At 44.0% G+C, this 17,949-nt stretch overlaps 1 protein-coding gene and 1 pseudogene across 4 annotated transcripts in view; both read left to right on the top strand.

Moving 5' to 3' along the window:
* LOC126277953 (apoptosis-resistant E3 ubiquitin protein ligase 1) overlaps positions 1 to 17,949 on the top strand; it is a 616,553-nt gene that overhangs the window by 149,234 nt on the left and 449,370 nt on the right. The window lies entirely within an intron of this gene.
* Positions 15,517 to 15,634, top strand: LOC126279215 (5S ribosomal RNA; annotated as a pseudogene).

Below are 17,949 nucleotides of genomic sequence, written 5' to 3'. Positions count from 1 at the left end.
CCTACGGTCTAAGGATGACACGGCGGCCGTTCGGTACCCGTGGGCCTTCATGGCCTGTTTTTTAAGATTTTAGTTTAGTTTATTGAGTAAAACAAGGGTCTACAATCGGTCTAACAGTTTCGAAGAATCCTGCGAAAACGTGTAAGACTGGAAACCAGAGCACATCAACCGTTGAAATAGTGGAAAAAGTGAAAGAAATAATTCGATCGACGAATCATAAAGAATCGCTGATGATGCTGATTGTCGACTGGCTCATGCCGCGATATTTTTCGGATGTTTTGTGTATGAAACCCGTGATAGTAATTTTTTTTTCAAATTCTTCAATTTCTAGCAAAAGCAACATCGAATGAAAGTAGCTGAGGAGCGGCTAGATTAAATAATGGACGATGCACAAGTGCTGTAGTGTCATAGCAGATGGTGAAACATCGGTTTACGGATACGAAGTCGAAACTAAGACTTAGAAGTCTCAGTGGAAGCATTCTGGACTGCAAAGGCCGAAAGACGTTGCACAAGTGTGTAGGTTATGCTCGCGGTATTCTTCGGTTTTAACGAGGTAGTGCATCACGGTCGAACGGTCAACAAGGGATACTTAAAAGTTGAACGCCGTTTACGTGAAGGAATCCGAAAAAAGAAAGACCGAAGTTGTGACGAAACATTTAATGGTTCGTACAACATAATGCATTTGCTCACAATTCGTTGCTGTAATGATGCCCCAGTGCCATATTCTCCAGAAATACCTAGAGTGAAATCTTTCTGTTACAAAAAATAAAGAAAACCTCGAAGGTTCATCTTTTTGCAAGCATAGATGAGTTTAAAAGCGCATCGCTGAGAAAGCTACAAAACGTCCCAAAGACTGTGTTCGAGTATAATGACCTTTCTGGAGACTAGAAATATACTCTGTAGGAATCAGCATGGGTTCCGAAAAAGACAATCGTGTGAAACCCAGCTCGCGCTATTCGTCCACGAGTCTCAGAGGGCCATAGACACGGGTTCCCAGGTAGATTCCGTGTTTCTTGACTTCCGCAAGGCGTTTGATTACAGTTCCCCACGATCGTTTAATGAACAAAGTAAGAGCATACGGACTATCAGACTAATTGTGTGATTGGATTGAAGAGTTCCTAGATAACAGAACGCAGCGTGTCATTCTCAATGGAGAGAAGTATTTCGAAGTAAGAGTGATTTCAGGTGTGCCGCAGGGGAGTGTCGAGGACCGTTGCTATTCACAATATACATAAATGATCTTGTGGGTAAAATCGGAAGTTCAGTGAGGCTTTTTGCGGATGATGCTGTAGCATATCGAGAGGTTGTAATAATGGAATATTGTACTGAAATGCAGGAGGATCTGCAACGAATTGCCGCATGGTGCAGGGAATGGCAACTGAATCTCAATGTAGAGAATTGTAATGTGCTGCGAATACATAGAAAGAAAGATCCCTTATCATTTACCTACAATATAGCAGGTCAGCAACGGGAAGCCGATAATTCCATAAATTATTTGGGAGTAGGCATTAGAAGTGATTTAAAATGGAATGACCATATAAAATAGGGCAGGTAGGTTAGAAAATTTAAAAAGGGAAATGGATAAGTTAAAGTTAGATATAGTGGGAATTAGTGAAGATCGGTGGCAGGAGGAACAAGACTTCTGGTCAGGTGAATACATGGTTATAAATACAAAATCAAATAGGGGTAATAGGAGTGCGGGTAAGCTACTACAAACAGCATAGTGAAGTGAACGCATTATTGTGGCCAAGATAGACATGAAGCCCATGCCTACTACAGTAGTAAAAGTTTATATGCCAACTAGCTCTGCAGATGATGAAGAAATTGATGAATAGTATGATGAGATAAAAGAAATTATTCAGGTACTGAAGGGAGACGAAAATTTAATAGTCACGGGTGACTGGAATTCAGTAGTAGGAAAAGGGAGAGAAGGAAACATAGTAGGTGAATATGGATTGGGGCTAAGAAATGAAAGAGGAAGCCGCCTGATAGAATTTTGCACAGAGCACAACTTAATCAGAATCATAAAAGAAGGTTGTATACATGGAAGAAGCCTGGAGATACCGACAGGTTTTATATAGATTACATAATGGTAAGACAGAGATTTAGTAACCAGGTTTTAAATTGTTAGACATTTCCAGGGGCAGATTTGGACTCTGATCACACTCTATTGGTTATGAACTGTACATTAAAACTGAAGAAACTGCAAAAAATGGGAATTTAAGGAGATGGGACCTGGATAAACTGAAAGAACCAGAGGTTGTGCACAGTTTCAGGGAGAGCATAAGGGAACAATTGACAGGAATGGGGGAAAGAGATACAGTAGAAGAAGAATGGGTAGCTTTGAGGAATGAAACAGTGAAGGCAGCAGAGGATCAAGTAGGTAAAAAGACGAGGGCTAGTAGAAATCCTTGGGCAACGGAAGAGATACTGAATTTAATTGATGAAAGGAGAAAATATAAAAATTCAGTAAGTGAAGCAGGCAAAAAGGAATACAAACATCTCAAAAATGAGATCGACAGGAAGTGCAAAATGGCTAAGCAGGGATGGCTAGAGGACAAATGTAAGGATGTAGAGGCTTATCTCATGAGGGGTAAGATAGAAACTGCCTACAGGAAAATTAAAGAGACATTTGGAGAAAAGAGAACCACTTGCATGAATACCAAGAGCTCAGGTGGAAACCCAGTTCTAAACAAAGAAGGGATAGCAGAAAGATGGAAGGAGTATACAGGGTGTCCCAGCTATCTTGTCCACCCAAAATAACAGCTATTGGAAAAAGACTTTCACCGGTATCAATGTAGGGCTGGGGCCCATGGATGTACATATTTGGAAACATTCTAAAACGAAAGCATATGTTTTTTTTAAGACAAACGTTTGTTTTCTTTAATGGACCTCCTATTTTTCTTCAGCATTTCATAGCATGACAAAGCACATACAAAATAGCGTTGACTGCATCGCAATATTCCCATTACATCCCGAGATATTGAGACGCGAAATTGGCGCCTGAAACACCCGACATGCGCTGCTCAGGCGTGAACCCCATGCTGCACGTAATCGCGATGTGATTGTGTGTAATCACCTCTCCATACTTACTAAGAGGTCCGAAACAACGGTAAAACTTGCAGTCCACTTGCTCGTTTCACTAAAACCATCAACATGAATTTTACTATTACGAGTGAATGATTAACTGTCAATTGCGCTAGATCTACAGTAAAGTTAAGTTTTAACGTTGAACTACATTACCTTTTTAGTAACGGATTAACGATAAGCGAAGTTAACTTTGTGAGTAACGTTGTGGTACACAGATATGTTACAGAACCGCATCACCCCTAGCCTATGGGATAAATACCTGCTGGAATGTACGACGTTAATGCAGGATGGCAGCAGACCGTATTATTCGTTTCGGACCTCTTCATAAGTATGGAACTGTGATGACGCTTGTTAGTCACTTCGCGATTACGTGCAGCATGGGGTTCACGCCTGAGCCTCAGGACGTGCGCTAGCAGCGCATGTCGGGTGTTTCAAGCGTCAAATTCGCGTCTTAATATCTCGGGATGTAATGGGAATATTGCAATACAATCAACGCCATTGTGTATGTGCTTTGCTGAAGAAAAAATATAGGAGGTCCATTTAAAAGAACATAAGTTTGTGTTAAAAAACACATATGCTTTAGTTTTAGAATGTTTCCAAATATGTACCTTCATGGGCCCCAGCCCTACATTGATACCGGTGAAAGTGGTTTTCCAATAGCTGTTATTGTTCCAGAGATATTTTGGGTGGACAAGATACCTGGGACACCCTGTATAGCGGTTCAATATAGGGGCGATGTTATTGAGGACAATGTTATGGAAATGGAAGAGGAGGTAGATGAAGATAAAATGGGAGATACAATACTGCGTGAAGAGTTTGACAGAGCACTGAAAGACCTGAGTCGAAAAAAGGCCCCGGGAGTAGACAAAATTCCATTAGACATATTGACAGCCTTGGGAGAGCCAGTCCTGACAAAACTCTACCAACTCGTGAGCAAGATGTATGAGACAGGCAAAATTCCCTCAGACTTCAAGAAGAATATAATAATTCCAATTCCAAAGAAAGCAGGTGTTGACAGATGTGAAAACTACCGAACTATCAGTTTAATAAGTCACAGCTGCAAAATACTAACGCGAATTCTTTACAGACGAATGGAAAAACTGGTAGAAACCGACCTCGGGGAAGATCAGTTTGGATTCCGTAGAAATGTAGGAACACGTGAGGCAATACTGACCCTACGACTCATCTTAGAAGAAAGATTAAGGAAAGGCAAACCTACATTTCTAGCATTTGTAAACTTAGGGAAAGCTTTTGACAATGTTGACTGGAATACTCTTTTTCAAATTCTGAAGGTGGCAGGGGTAAAATACAGGGAGCGAAAGGCTATTTACAATTTGTACAGAAACCAGATGACAGTTGTAAGAGTCAAGGGGCATGAAAGGGAAGCAGTAGTTGGAAAGGGAGTGAGACAGGGTTATAGCCTATCCCCGATGTTATTCAATCTTTATGTTGAGCAAGCAGTAAAGAAAACAAAAGAAATTCGGAGTTGGTATTAAAATCCGTGGAGAAGAAATAAAAATGTTGAGGTTCGCCGATGACATTGTAATTCAGTCAGAGACAGCAAAGGACTTGGAAGAGCGTTAGAACGCAATGGACAGTGCCTTGAAAGGAGGATATAAGATGAACATCAACAAACGCAAAACGAGGATAATGGCATGTAGTCGAATTAAGTCGGGTGATGCTGAGAGAATTAGATTAGGAAATGAGACATTTAAAGTAGTAAAGAAGTTTTGCTATTTGGGAAGCAAAATAACTGATGATGGTCGAAATAGAGAGGATATAAAATGTAGACTGGCAATGGCAAGGAAAGCGTTTCTGAAGAAGAGAAATTTGTTAACATAGAGTATAGTTTTAAGTGTCAGGAAGTCGTTTCTGAAAGTATTTGTATGGAGTGTAGCCATGTCTGGAAGTGAAACATGGACGATAAATAGTTTGGACAAGAAGATAATAGAAGCTTTCGAAATGTGGTGCTACAGAAAAAATCTGAAGATTAGATGGGTAGATCACATAACTAGTGAGGAGGTATTGAACAGAATTGGGAAGAAGAGGAGTTTGTGGCACAACTTGACTAGAAGAATGGATCGGTTAGTAGGACATGTTCTGAGGCATCAAGGGACCACCAATTTAGCACTGGAGGGCAGCGTGGAGGGTAAAAATTGTAGAGGGAGACCAAGAGATGAATACACTAAGCAGATTCAGAAATATGTGGGTTGCAGTAGGTACTGGGAGATGAAGAAGCTTGCACAGGATAGAGTAGCATGGAGAGCTGCAATAAAACCAGTCCCAGGATTGAAGACCACAACAACAACATATAAAATTAATCGTCAGTAAAGCAGATGCCAGACCGAGATTCATTGGAAGAATCCTAAGGAAATGCAGTCCGGAAAAAAAGTAAGTAGGTTACAGTACACTTGTTCGCCCACTGCTTCAATACTGCTCGCCGGTGTGGGATCCATACCAGATAGGGTTGATAGGCGATAGATCCAACGGAGTGCAGCGCACTCATTTAGTAGTCGCGAAAGTGTTACGGAGATGATAGATAACCTCCAGTGGAAGACTCTACAAGAGAGACGCTAAATAGCTCGGTACGGGCTTTTGTTGAAGTTTGAACATACCTTCACCGAGGAGTCAAGCAGTATATTGCTCCCTCCTACGTATATCTCGCGAAGAGACCATGAGGACAAAATCAGAGAGATTAGAGTCCACACAGGGGCATACCGACAATCTTTCTTTCCACGAACACAACGAGACTGGAATAGAAGGGAGAAGGTAGAACCGATAGAGGTACTCAAGATACTCTCAGTCACACACCGTCGGGTGGCTTGCGGAGTATGGATGTAGATGCAGAAGTGTTTCGAGAATTGAGAACTCAGCCGTGACTGCATAAATAGTGCTGATTATTTTGAAGTGAATAACGTTCGTATAGAAGAATAAATAAAATTCTTTAAAAAAACAAAAAAATCCTGTTATTGTTTGAACGCACCTCGTATGCCTCCGTAGCTCAGTGATTGTCTCACCGCTTCGCAGAGGATCCAGGATCAATTCTTTGTATTGACAGGGATTTTTTTCGTTAGCGGGAGGACTAGAGCCTGTTGAACTCAACCTGTGAGGCCAATTGAGGAATTTCATGAAGGAAAAAGGCGGCTTCAGTCTGTGGAAGACAACATTACTGTCGGAGAAGAGGATGAGGTAACCTCGTAGTGTTCCATACTGATGGGATGGGATGGGATGGGATGGGATGGGGGGGGGGGGGGGGGGCAGGCTGCGGTCACTGTAATACCGAAATCGGGACTTTATGCCGACGACATCGGCCGAAGAGGACCTATCGTTTCAAATCAGTACGCCAGTTCGTGTCTGGTCCCACTGCAATCGATGTCACTTCCGTTGACGGTAGGCGGAATTATTCGGTAGAATCGGGCGGCCCCACGGGGAAAACATGGATTGAGAGAGGTTTTTAAGTTTGGTACAAAAAATAGAGGTTGTAGCATCCTATGAATGAGAAGAAATTGTAAGTAGGCTGTTTAGGTTTTTTTATTGCTAACGCCACGTAGTGCTCTGTATGAAAATCACTGACTGTGCTGTGTGCAGTCTGTGGCTGGTTTGCATTGTTAGAATTTGTATTGTAGCGTTGGACAGTTGGCTGTTAACAGCGCGTAGCGTTGCGCAGTTGGAGGTCAGCCGCCAGCAGTGGTGGCTGTGGGGAGAGAAATGGCGGAGTTTTGAGAGCGGATGATCTGGACGTGTGTCCATCAGAGCCAGTAAATTTGTAAGACTGGATGTCATGAACTGCTATATGTATTATGACCTTTGAACACTATTAAGGTAAATACATCGTTTGTTTTTTATCAAAATCTTTCATTTGCTAACTATGCCTATCAGTAGTTAGTGCCTTCAGTAGTTAGAATCCTTTATTTAGCTGGCAGTATTGACGCTCGCTGTATTGCAGTAGTTAGAGTAACGAAGATTTTTGTGAGGTAAGTGATTCATGAAAGGTATAGGATAATGTTAGTCAGGGCCATTCTTTTGTAGGGATTATTGAAAGTCAGATTGCGTTGCGATAAAAATATGGTGTGTCAGTTTAGTGTTGATCAGAATAAGTAAAAAGAGAAATGTCTGAGTACGTTCAGTTCTGCTCAGCTGTTGGAAAATCAAATAATGTAAGAGGTTTATCAGCACACTAATTCATTAATTTTTCTAAGGGGAGGATTCAAAATGTTTGGTTGCGTTGTTCATGTAGGCGTATAGTTTATCTTATCAGTGAGGGTGTTTGTGACTCATAGTTAGACTTCCTTGTACAAAGCTACTCTTGCCTTTTGACACCATGTTATGTAACTATTGGTGGTAACTAACAAGATGTGTGGTTTAGGAATGGGTGTGTTAGCCCGAAACCTGTAACTACTCCAGCGCTAAGTTCGATATTCAGGCAACTGAAACGAATAAAATAAAAATTTATCAAATTTGCCTCAAGACTATACAGTTGCGGACCTATCATCCCTAATCAGCATGCCTCGAATCAGCAAAGGCATTATTATAACAGGGCAATAAACTTTTGTTGATTTCTGCTGTGCTCTTCTAAGCGCTAGAGATAAGTGACAGTATTTTTCAACTTTTGTAGTCCTGTCTTCCTCAGTTACGTGTAATATTACGGTATATTGATAATTTTTACTTTTGGACCGTCTGACAGCAACAAAATAAAACAAAATTTTAGTTCCATACGCGTTTCGCCTTTATTTTCTGCAAGGCATCATCACTGGCACGTTATGTGGACAATTTCTTACATATTACGCTCCTGTTGGGTTTTTGGTGGTGTTCTTCTTGTTATGAATGTCAATTTGCGGTTTCTTTCCCACATTCCACAGCACTAAGAACTGAACGCTTGTTTCACTGCAATGTTTTGGTTTCTGTTGCCGACTGTCAAATGTGGAATGTGGGTAAAAAACAGCAAATTGGCATTCATAAGAAGAAGAACGACACCAAAAATGGAACAGGAGCGTAATATGTAAGAAATTGTCCACGTAACCTGCCACTGATGATGACTTGCAGAAAATAAAGGCGAAACGCGTATGGCACTAAAGTTGTTTTATTCAGTTGCTGTCAGACGTTCCATATGTAAAAATTATCAATATACCGTGACAGTATTTTTCAACATAGTCAACAAATCTCTTTAAACCAAAGACGCGACTGAACTGATGAGTTTCAGAGGAAAAAGGAAGTAAGCACTGAGAGTATGAATAACAATAATAATAATTAATAATCAGAGACGTGTTACGGCAGTGTAGAGTAGACTATGCAACCAGAGTATGTGTGTGCGCTGCAAGTCTCAATTAATGGGAACATTGCCCTTCGTGGCAAGTTACGATACTGGCGGGGTCAGGGTTCAATGCCACCCTTACATCGCCTGCCGGCTGTGATCGACGCCCTCAGCAGAGTGCAATTCGCTGTTTTGGCGGAAGCTGCGCTACGGGAAAATCTGCGAGTGTGAAAAAGAGTGCTGCGCGCCGGCACACGTGTTGTGCCGCCGCTGGGGAAGCCCTCCGTATTCGAAGTATTTCGTGGCTGGAGCAGAAGGGCGGAAAGGGTAAGGGAAGGAGGGCCGCTGGAGGGTGGAGGAGGATTTGGGACCGGAGTAAAAATCTGAATAGAGAGACGCCGAGGCGAACCGCTGCTCGGTATGCGGGTGGAGTGGCCCGAGACCGAAGGGACCCCTGCGGGTGCTGCGGGCTGCATACTGAAAGGGGTAGCGCCCAGCTGCAGCAGGGAGAACTGCCGTGAAGGGGACGGCATGAACACCGTGGAGCGCGAACACTGCTAGCACACGCTAGCTGAAGCAATCAACGTCTAGAGCTGTAGGGTTAGTCATTCAGCTACTCTTGCCTTTTGACACCATGTTATGTAACTATTGGTGGTAACTAACAAGATGTGTGGTTTGGGAATTGCTACACCAAGAAGAAATGCAGATGATAAACGGGTATTCATAGGAAAAATATATTATACTAGAACTGACATGTGATTATATTTTCACGCAATCCGGGAGCATTGAACCTCAGAAATCAGTACCCACAAAAACCACCTCTGGCCGTAATAACGGCCTTGATACACCTGAGCATTGAGTCAGAGCTTGGATGGCGTGTACAGGTACAGCTGCCCATGCAGCTTTAACACGATACCACAGTTCATCAAGAGTAGTGAGTGGCGTATTGTGACGATCCATTTGCTCGACCACCGTTGACCAGACGTTTTTAATTGGTGAGAGATCTGGAGAATGTTGTGGCCAGGGCAGCAGTCGAGCATTTTCTGTATCCAGAAAGGCCCGTACAGGACCTCCGGTCGTGCATTATCCTGCTGAAATGTAGTGTTTTTCAGGGATCGAATGAAGGGTAGCCACGGGTCATAACACATCTGGAATGTAACGTCCACTGTTCAAAGTGCCGCCAATGCGAACAAGAGGTGACAGAGACGTGTAACCAATGGCACCCCATACTATCACTCCGGGTGATACGCCAGTATGGCGATGAAGAATACACGCTTCCAATGTGCGTTCACTGCGATGTCGCCAAACACGGATGCGACCATTACGACGCTGTAAACATAACCTGAATTCATCCGAAAAAATGACTTTTGCGATTCGTGCACCCAGGTCCGTCGTCGAGTACACCATCGCAGGCGCTCCTGTCTGTGATGCAGCGTCAAGGGTAACCGCAGCCATGGTCTCCGAGCTGATAGTCCATACCGCTACAAACGTCATCGAACAGTTAGTACAGATGGTTGTTGTCTTGAAAACGTCCCCATCTGTTGACTCAGGGATCGAGACGTGGCTGCACGATCCGTTACAGTCATGCGGATAAGATGCCTGTCATCTCCACTCCTAGTGATACGAGGCCGTTGGAATCCAGCACGGCGTTCCGTATTACCCTCCTGAACCCACAGATTCCATATTCTTCTAACAGTCATTGGATCTCGACCAACGCGAGCAGCAATACGATAAACCACAATCACGATAGGCTACAATTCGACCTTCATCAAAGTCGGAAACGTGATGGTACGCATTTAGTCTCCTTACACGAGGCATCACAACAACGTTTCACCAGGCAACGCCGGTCAACTACTGTCTGTGTATGAGAAATCGGTTGGATACTTTCCTCATGTCAGCACGTTGCAGGTGTCGCCACCGGCTCCAACCTTGTGTGAATACTCTGAAAAGCTAATCGTTTGCATATCACAGCATCTTCTTCCTGTCGGTTAAATTTCGCGTCTGTAGCACGTCATCTTCGTGGTGTAGCAGTTTTAATGGCTAGTAGTGTAAATTGCTGACAATTCGACACTCATCATCATCATCATTTAAGACTGATTGTGCCTTTCAGCGTTCAATCTGGAGCATAGCCCCCTTGTAAAATTCCTCAATGATCCCCTATTCAGTGCTAGCTTTGGTGCCTCTTCTGGTGTTAAACCTATTACTTCAAAATCATTCTTAACCGAATCCATGTACCTTCTCCTTCGTCTTCCCCGACTCCTCCTACCCTCTACTGCTGAACCCATGAGTCTCTTGGGTAACCTTGCTTCTCCCATGCGTGTAACATGACCCCACCATCTAAGCCGGTTCGCACTGACTGCTACATCTATAGAGTTCATTCCCAGTTTTTCCTTGATTTCCTCATTGTGGACACCCTCCTGCCATTGTTCCCATCTGCTAGTACCTGCAATCATCCTAGCTACTTTCATATCCGTAACCTCAACCTTGTTGATAAGGTAACCTGAATCCATCCAGCTTTCGCTCCCATACAACAAAGTTGTTCGAAAGATTGAACAGTGCACAGATAACTTAGTCTTGGTACTGACTTCCTTCTTGCAGAAGTGAGTAGATCGTAGCTGAGCGCTCTCTGCATTAGCTTTGCTACACCTCGCTTCCAGTTCTTTCACTATGTTGCCATCCTGTGAGAATATGCATCCCAAGTACTTGAAACCGTCCACCTGTTCTAACTTTGTTCCTCGTATTTGGCACTCAGTCCGTTTATATTTCTTACCCACTGACATTACTTTAGTTTTGGAGATGCTAATCGTCATACGATAGTCCTTACATTTCTGATCTAGCTCTGAAATATTACTTTGCAAACTTTCAATCGATTCTGCCATCACAACTAAGTCATCCGCATATGCAAGACTGCTTATTTTGTGTTCACATATCTTGATCTCACCCAGCCAGTCTATTGTTTTCAACATATGATCCATAAATAATATGAACAACAGTGGAGGCAGGTTGCAGCCTTGTCTTACCCCTGAAACTACTCTGAACCATGAACTCAATTTACCATCAACTCTAACTGCTGCCTGACTATCCATGTAAAGACCTTTAATTGCTTGCAAATGTTTGCCTCCTAATCCATAATCTCGTAGAACAGACAATAACTTCCTCCTAGGAACCCGGTCATATGCCTTTTCTAGATCTGTAAAGCATAGATACAGTTCCCTGTTCCACTCATAACACTTCTCCATTATTTGCCGTAAGCTAAAGATCTGGTCCTGACAACCTCTAAGAGGCCTAAACCCACACTGATATTCATCGAATTGGTCCTCAACTAAAACTCGCACTTTCCTTTCAACAATACTTGGGAAGATTTTACCCACAACGCTGATTAGAGATACCTCTGTAGTTGTTACAATCTTGTCTGTTTCCATGTTTAAAGATTGGTGTGATTACTGCTTTTTTCCAGTCTGATGGAACCTGTCCCGACTCCCAGGCCATTTCAATTATCCTATGTAGCCATTTAAGACCTGACGTTCCACTGTATTTGATGAGTTCCGACTTAATTTCATTCACCCCAGCTGTTTTATTGCACTGCAATCTATTGACCATTTTCTCCACTTCCTCAAATGTGATCCTATTTCCATCATCATTCCTGGCCCATTCTACCTCGAAATCTGAAACATTAGTGATCGTATTTTCACCTACATTGAGCAACTCTTCAAAATATTCCTTCCATCTGCCCAAGGCATCCACAGGATTCACCAGCAGTTTTCCTGACCTGTGCAAAATACTTGTCATTTCCTTCTCACCTCCCTTTCGAAGACTGCTAATTACACTCCAGAATGGTTTTCCAGCAGCTTGCCCCTAGTCTCCAACCTGTTTCCAAAGTCTTCCTAAGATTTCTTCTTGGATGCTGCAATTATCTGTTTGGCTTTGTTTCTTTCTTCAACATAACTTTCTCTGTCTACCTGAGTTCTAGTATGTAGCCATTTTTGATACGCCTTCTGTTTCCTTTTACAGGATGCCTTGACTGTGTTATTCCACCAAGCTGTGTGCTTCATCCTACTTTTACACACTACTGCTCCAAGACATTTTTAGGCACTTCTAGTACTGTGTCCTTGTGCCTTGTCTATTCCTTTTCCAATGACTGTAATTGACTACATTCAACTAACTGGTACCTTTCTGAGATCGCTGTTATGTACTTGTGCCTGATTTCCTTATCCAGAAGTTTCTCCACTCTTATCCTCCTACATATGGACCTGACCTTCTGCACTTTCGGCCTCACAATCCCAATTTCACTGCAGATTAAATAATGATCAGTGTCATCAAGGAATCCCCTGAATACAGGTGTGACCCTCACAGCCTTCCTGAATTCCTGATACGTTGTTATATAGTCAATGACAGATCTGGTTCCCCTGCCTTCCCAAGTATACCGGTGAATGATGTTTAAAAAATGAGTTTGTGATTACTAAGCCCCTACTGGCACAGAAATCCAAGAGTTGTTTCCCGTTCGTGTTGGCCTCCATATCCTCTCCAAATTTACCTATAACCTTTTCATACCTTTCTGTTCGATTTCCAATCCTGGCATTAAAATCACCCATGAGCAGAACACTGTCCTTGTCCTTTACTCTAACAACTACATCACTGAGTGCCTCATAAAAACTATCCATCTTATCTTGATCTGTCCCTTCACAATGCAAATATACTGACACAATCCTAATTTTCTTGCTAGACACTGTCAAATCTATCCACATCAGTCGTTCGTTTACATACCTTACTGCAACTACGCTGGGTTCCTTTTCCCTCCTGATGTAAAGCCCTACAACCCATTGTGCTATTCCTGCTTTGACTCCTGACAGGTAGACCTTGTATTCTGCCACTTCCTCTTCTTTATCACCCCCTTACCGGAATGTCACTAACAACTAAAACGTCCAGCCCCATCTTACTTGCAGCCTCTGCCAGCTCTACCTTCTTCCCAGGGTAGCCCCCATTGCTATTAATAGCTCCCCATCTGATTACCATTTGTTTGCCAAGTCGTATCTTAGGAGTCCCTGGTTTGTCAGTTAGAGGTGGGACTCCGTCACCTACAAAGGTCCGAGGCATTTTGCTCTGATTGTTGCCAGCATCATGTTTAAAGTACCAGGGAAGCAGGTTGCTTGCTAGCCTTACTTGCGCCGAGTCCCATTGAGTTTTACCCCTAACAGTTGAGGGACTAACCGGTGGATTTGGTAATCTTTGCCGTGTGAGCACAAAGGTGACAACGACTCAGAATATGTTCGAGATGCCCAGCCTTATTCCAAAGTAACTGGTATCCCGACTGTCGGGACCACTTACTTGGCCACTCATACGTTGCCCGTGGTTCATGAACTAGGACATGACTACAGGAACCCACGCCATGAACTTCAAAACGAACCACAAAATGCAACACTGTGAAGCCTAAAATACCCGAGATTTATTCTGGATCTCGCCGTAGAATATGGGATTCAAAGGAAAATTGTGCAGCGGTAACATTTTCGAACGGTGACGAGTTCTACTTGGGGGCGCAAATTCCTAACTTCTCTGGTCACCTTTATTGGGATTTTGTTTTTCTGTGGGAGAGAATTAGTTCACACGCGGGGTGTGGACGTGACTTTAAACGAGTCACTTCACTGAGTTTCGGTGTGCGTCAGACCAACCTTAATCCCAGTCCCTGAGATCTACCACTTGGCTAGCATTGCACCCCCACCTATTATATGCAGAGTGATGGGGGAAATAGAATGGAAGAAACAGACTGAAAACGCAAAACACTTGATATACAATTATACAGGGTGGTCTATTGATCGTGATCGGGCCAAATATCTCACGAAATAAGGGTCATACGAAAAAGCTACAAAGAACGAAACGTGTCTAGCTTGAAGGGGGAAGCCATATGTCTCTATCGTTGACCCGCTAGATGGCGCTGCCATAAGTCAAACGGATATCAACTGCGTTTTTTTTTAAAAAAATAGGAACCCCATTTTTATTACATATTCCTGTAGTACGTAAAGAAACAGGAATGTTTTCGTTGGACCGCTTTTATCGCTTTGTGATAGATGGCACTGTAATAGTAACAAACATATGGCTCACAATTTTAGACGAACAGTTGCTAACAGGTAGGTTTTTAGAATTAAAATACAGGACGTAGGTACGTTTGAACATTTTATGTCGGTTGTACCAATGTGATACATGTACCTTTGTGAACTTACCATTTCTGAGAACGCATACTGTTACAGCGTGATTAACTGTAAATACCACATTAATGCAATAAATTCTGAATCTGTTTAGTGTATTCACCTTTTGGTCTCCCTCTACGATTTTTACCCTCCACGCTGCCCTCCAATGCTAAATTTGTGATCCATTGATGCCTCAGGACATGTCCTTTTTGTCAAGTTGTGCCACATACTCCTCTTCTTCCCAATTCTATTCAATACTTCATCATTAGTTATGTGATCTGCCCATCTAATCTTCAGCATTCTTCTGTAGCACCACATTTCGAAAGCTTCTATTCTCTTTTTGTCCAAACTATTTATCGTCCATGTTTCATTTCCATACATGGCTGCACTCCATATAAATACTTTCAGAAACGACTTCCTGACACTTAAACCTATACTCGATGTTAACAAATTTCTCTTCTTCAGATATGCTTTCCTTCCCATTGCCAGTCTACATTTTATATCCTATCTACTTCGACCATCATCAGTTATTTTGCTCCCCAAATAGCAAAACTCCTTTACTACTTTAAGTGTCTCATTTCCTAATCTAATTCCCTCAGCATCACCAGACTTAATTCGACTACATTCCATTATCCTCGTTTTGCTTTTGTTGATGTTCATCTTATACCCTCCCTTCAAGACACTGTCCATTCTGTTCAACTGCTCTTCAAAGTCCTTTGCTGTCTCTGACAGAATTACAATGTCATCGGCAAACCTCAAAGTTTTTATTTCTTCTCCATGGATTTTAATACCAACTCCGAATTTTTCTTTTGCTTCCTTTACTGCTTGCTTACCTTTCACTTATTGTGCATGGTCTCCTCCGAAATTCTCTCTTCCACGATTGGTACACCGCTCCCAGTGCCGTTTCCACTTTCGGAAGCAGTGTTGATACGCCTGTTTCTGGGTTGCGTGAAGCGCCGTCTGCGAATTTTCTTTTATCTCGTTTATCGTTACGGCAGCGGCCTTGCCGCAGTGGATACACCGGTTCCCGTCAGATCACCGAAGTCAAGCGCTATCGGGCGTGGCCGGCACTTGGATGGGTGACCATCGGGGCCGCCATGCGCTGTTGCCATTTTTCGGGGTGCACTCAGCCTCATGATGCCAACTGAGGAGCTACTCGACCGATAGTAGCGGCTCCGGTCACAGAAAACCATCATAACGTCTAGAAGAGCGGTGTGCTGACCACACGCCCCTCCTATCCGCATCCTCAGCTGAGGATGACACGGCGGTCGGATGGTCCCGATGGGCCACTTGTGGCCTGAAGACGGAGTGCTTTCGTTTATCGTTGCAAATCTTCATGCTTTGAACTTTGGAAATAAAAAAATGTCCGCATGGGCCAGGTCTGGAGAGTACGGAGTACGAGGTAGCACAGTGATTGCGTTTTTTCGTGCAATAGTGACGCTCCAACAGGGACGAATGTGCGGTTGCGTTATCATGATGCAAGAACCATGAATTCTGTCGCCACATTTGAGGCAGTTTCATTCTCACATGTTCTCGCAGGCGTCTCAACACGTCCCGATAGTACCATCGATTAACAGTTTGTCCCTGTGCTACGAATTTATGAAGTTCCTGGCACGAGCGTCGTTGGTAGACGTCGAAGGGCGCCCAGAACGAGGTCGTCTTTAACTTGAGACTGGTCATTTTTAAACCGTGTGAACCACTCGTCACACCGAGTACAGCTTGAGCACTCATCACTGTAGGCTTCCTGCATCATTTGGTGCAGTTGCAGTTTCACGCAAAATTTAATGCAGTCACGCTGCTCCTCTAACTCTACCATCTCAAATTCACAAACTGTGCGACTCTGCGTTCTACTCATTACAGCACTGAACAATAACAGAAACTAACAGACGTATAACAATGAAAGTTCCGGCATCTACACATTAAACAGAAGCGTATGCAGGGATGCCAACCGCATTTCGCTTCAACACACCACTGGCACGAAATTACGTATCAGACCTCGTAAAGTGAATTCGTTTTTCACATGTGTCTTTCCAATGTGCCCTCTCCTAGAATAGTCAAAGAACCCACAGTTGTGGCCAGATGTCTGTAGTTTCGTCTTGGCATAACAATGAGAATTAATGGTAACATCTTCAGCTGTGTGACTAAATCTCTTTGTTCAATTGCGACCGGTTTCTGTGATCCCCTGCACCGTCATCAGCTTTCTCTATCTGGCAAATACACTCATGGAAATTGAAATAAGAACACCGTGAATTCATTGTCCCAGGAAGGGGAAACTTTATTGACACATTCCTGGGGTCAGATACATCACATGATCACACTGACGGAACCACAGGCACATAGACACAGGCAACAGAGCATGCACAATGTCGGCACTAGTACAGTGTATAACCACCTTTCGCATCAATGCAGGCTGCTATTCTCCCATGGAGACGATCGTAGAGATGCTGGATGTAGTCCTGTGGAACGGCTTGCATATGCCATTTCCACCTGGCGCCTAAGTTGGACCAGCGTTCGTGCTGGACGTGCAGTCCGCGTGAGACGACGATTCATCCAGTCCCAAACATGCTCAATGGGGGACAGATCCGGAGACCTTGCTGGCCAGGGTAGTTGACCTAGACCTTCTAGAGCACGTTCGGTGGCACGGGATACATGCGGACGTGCATTGTCCTGTTGGAACAGCAAGTTTCCTTGCCGGTCTAGGAATGGTAGAACGATGGGTTCGATGACGGTTTGGATGTACCGTGCACTATTCAGTGTCCCCTCGACGATCACCAGAGGTGTACGGCCAGTGTAGGAGATCGCTCCCCACACCATGATGCCGGGTGTTGCCCCTGTGTTCCTCGGTCGTATGTAGTCCTGATTGTGGCGCTCACCAGCACGGCGCCAAACACGCATACGACCATCATTGGCACCAAGGCAGAAGCGACTCTCATCGCTGAAGACGACACGTCTCCATTCGTCCCTCCATTCACGCCTCTCGCGACACCACTGGAGGCGGGCTGCACGATGTGGGGGCGTGAGCGGAAGACGGCCTAACGGTGTGCGGGACCGTAGCCCAGCTTCATGGAGACGGTTGCAAATGGTCCTCGCCGATACCCCAGGAGCAACAGTGTCCCTAATTTGCTGGGAAGTGGCGGTGCAGTCCCCTACGGCACTGTGTAGGATCCTACAGTCTTGGCGTGCATCCGTGCGTCGCTGCGGTCCGGTCCCAGGTCGACGGGCACGTGCACCTTCCGCCGACCACTGGCGACAACATCGATGTACTGTGGAGACATCACGCCCCCACGTGTTGAGCAATTCGGCGGTACGTCCACCCGGCCTCCCGCATGCCCACTATACGCCCTCGCTCAAAGTCCGTCAGCTGCACATACGGTTCACGTCCACACTGTCGCGGCATGCTACCAGTGTTACAGACTGCGATGGAGC

This window comes from Schistocerca gregaria, chromosome 6 (genome assembly GCF_023897955.1).
Source record: "Schistocerca gregaria isolate iqSchGreg1 chromosome 6, iqSchGreg1.2, whole genome shotgun sequence".
Lineage (NCBI taxonomy): Eukaryota > Metazoa > Arthropoda > Insecta > Orthoptera > Acrididae > Schistocerca > Schistocerca gregaria.
Note: the sequence above shows the minus strand (reverse complement) of the source record. Positions and strands in the feature narration are given on the sequence as shown.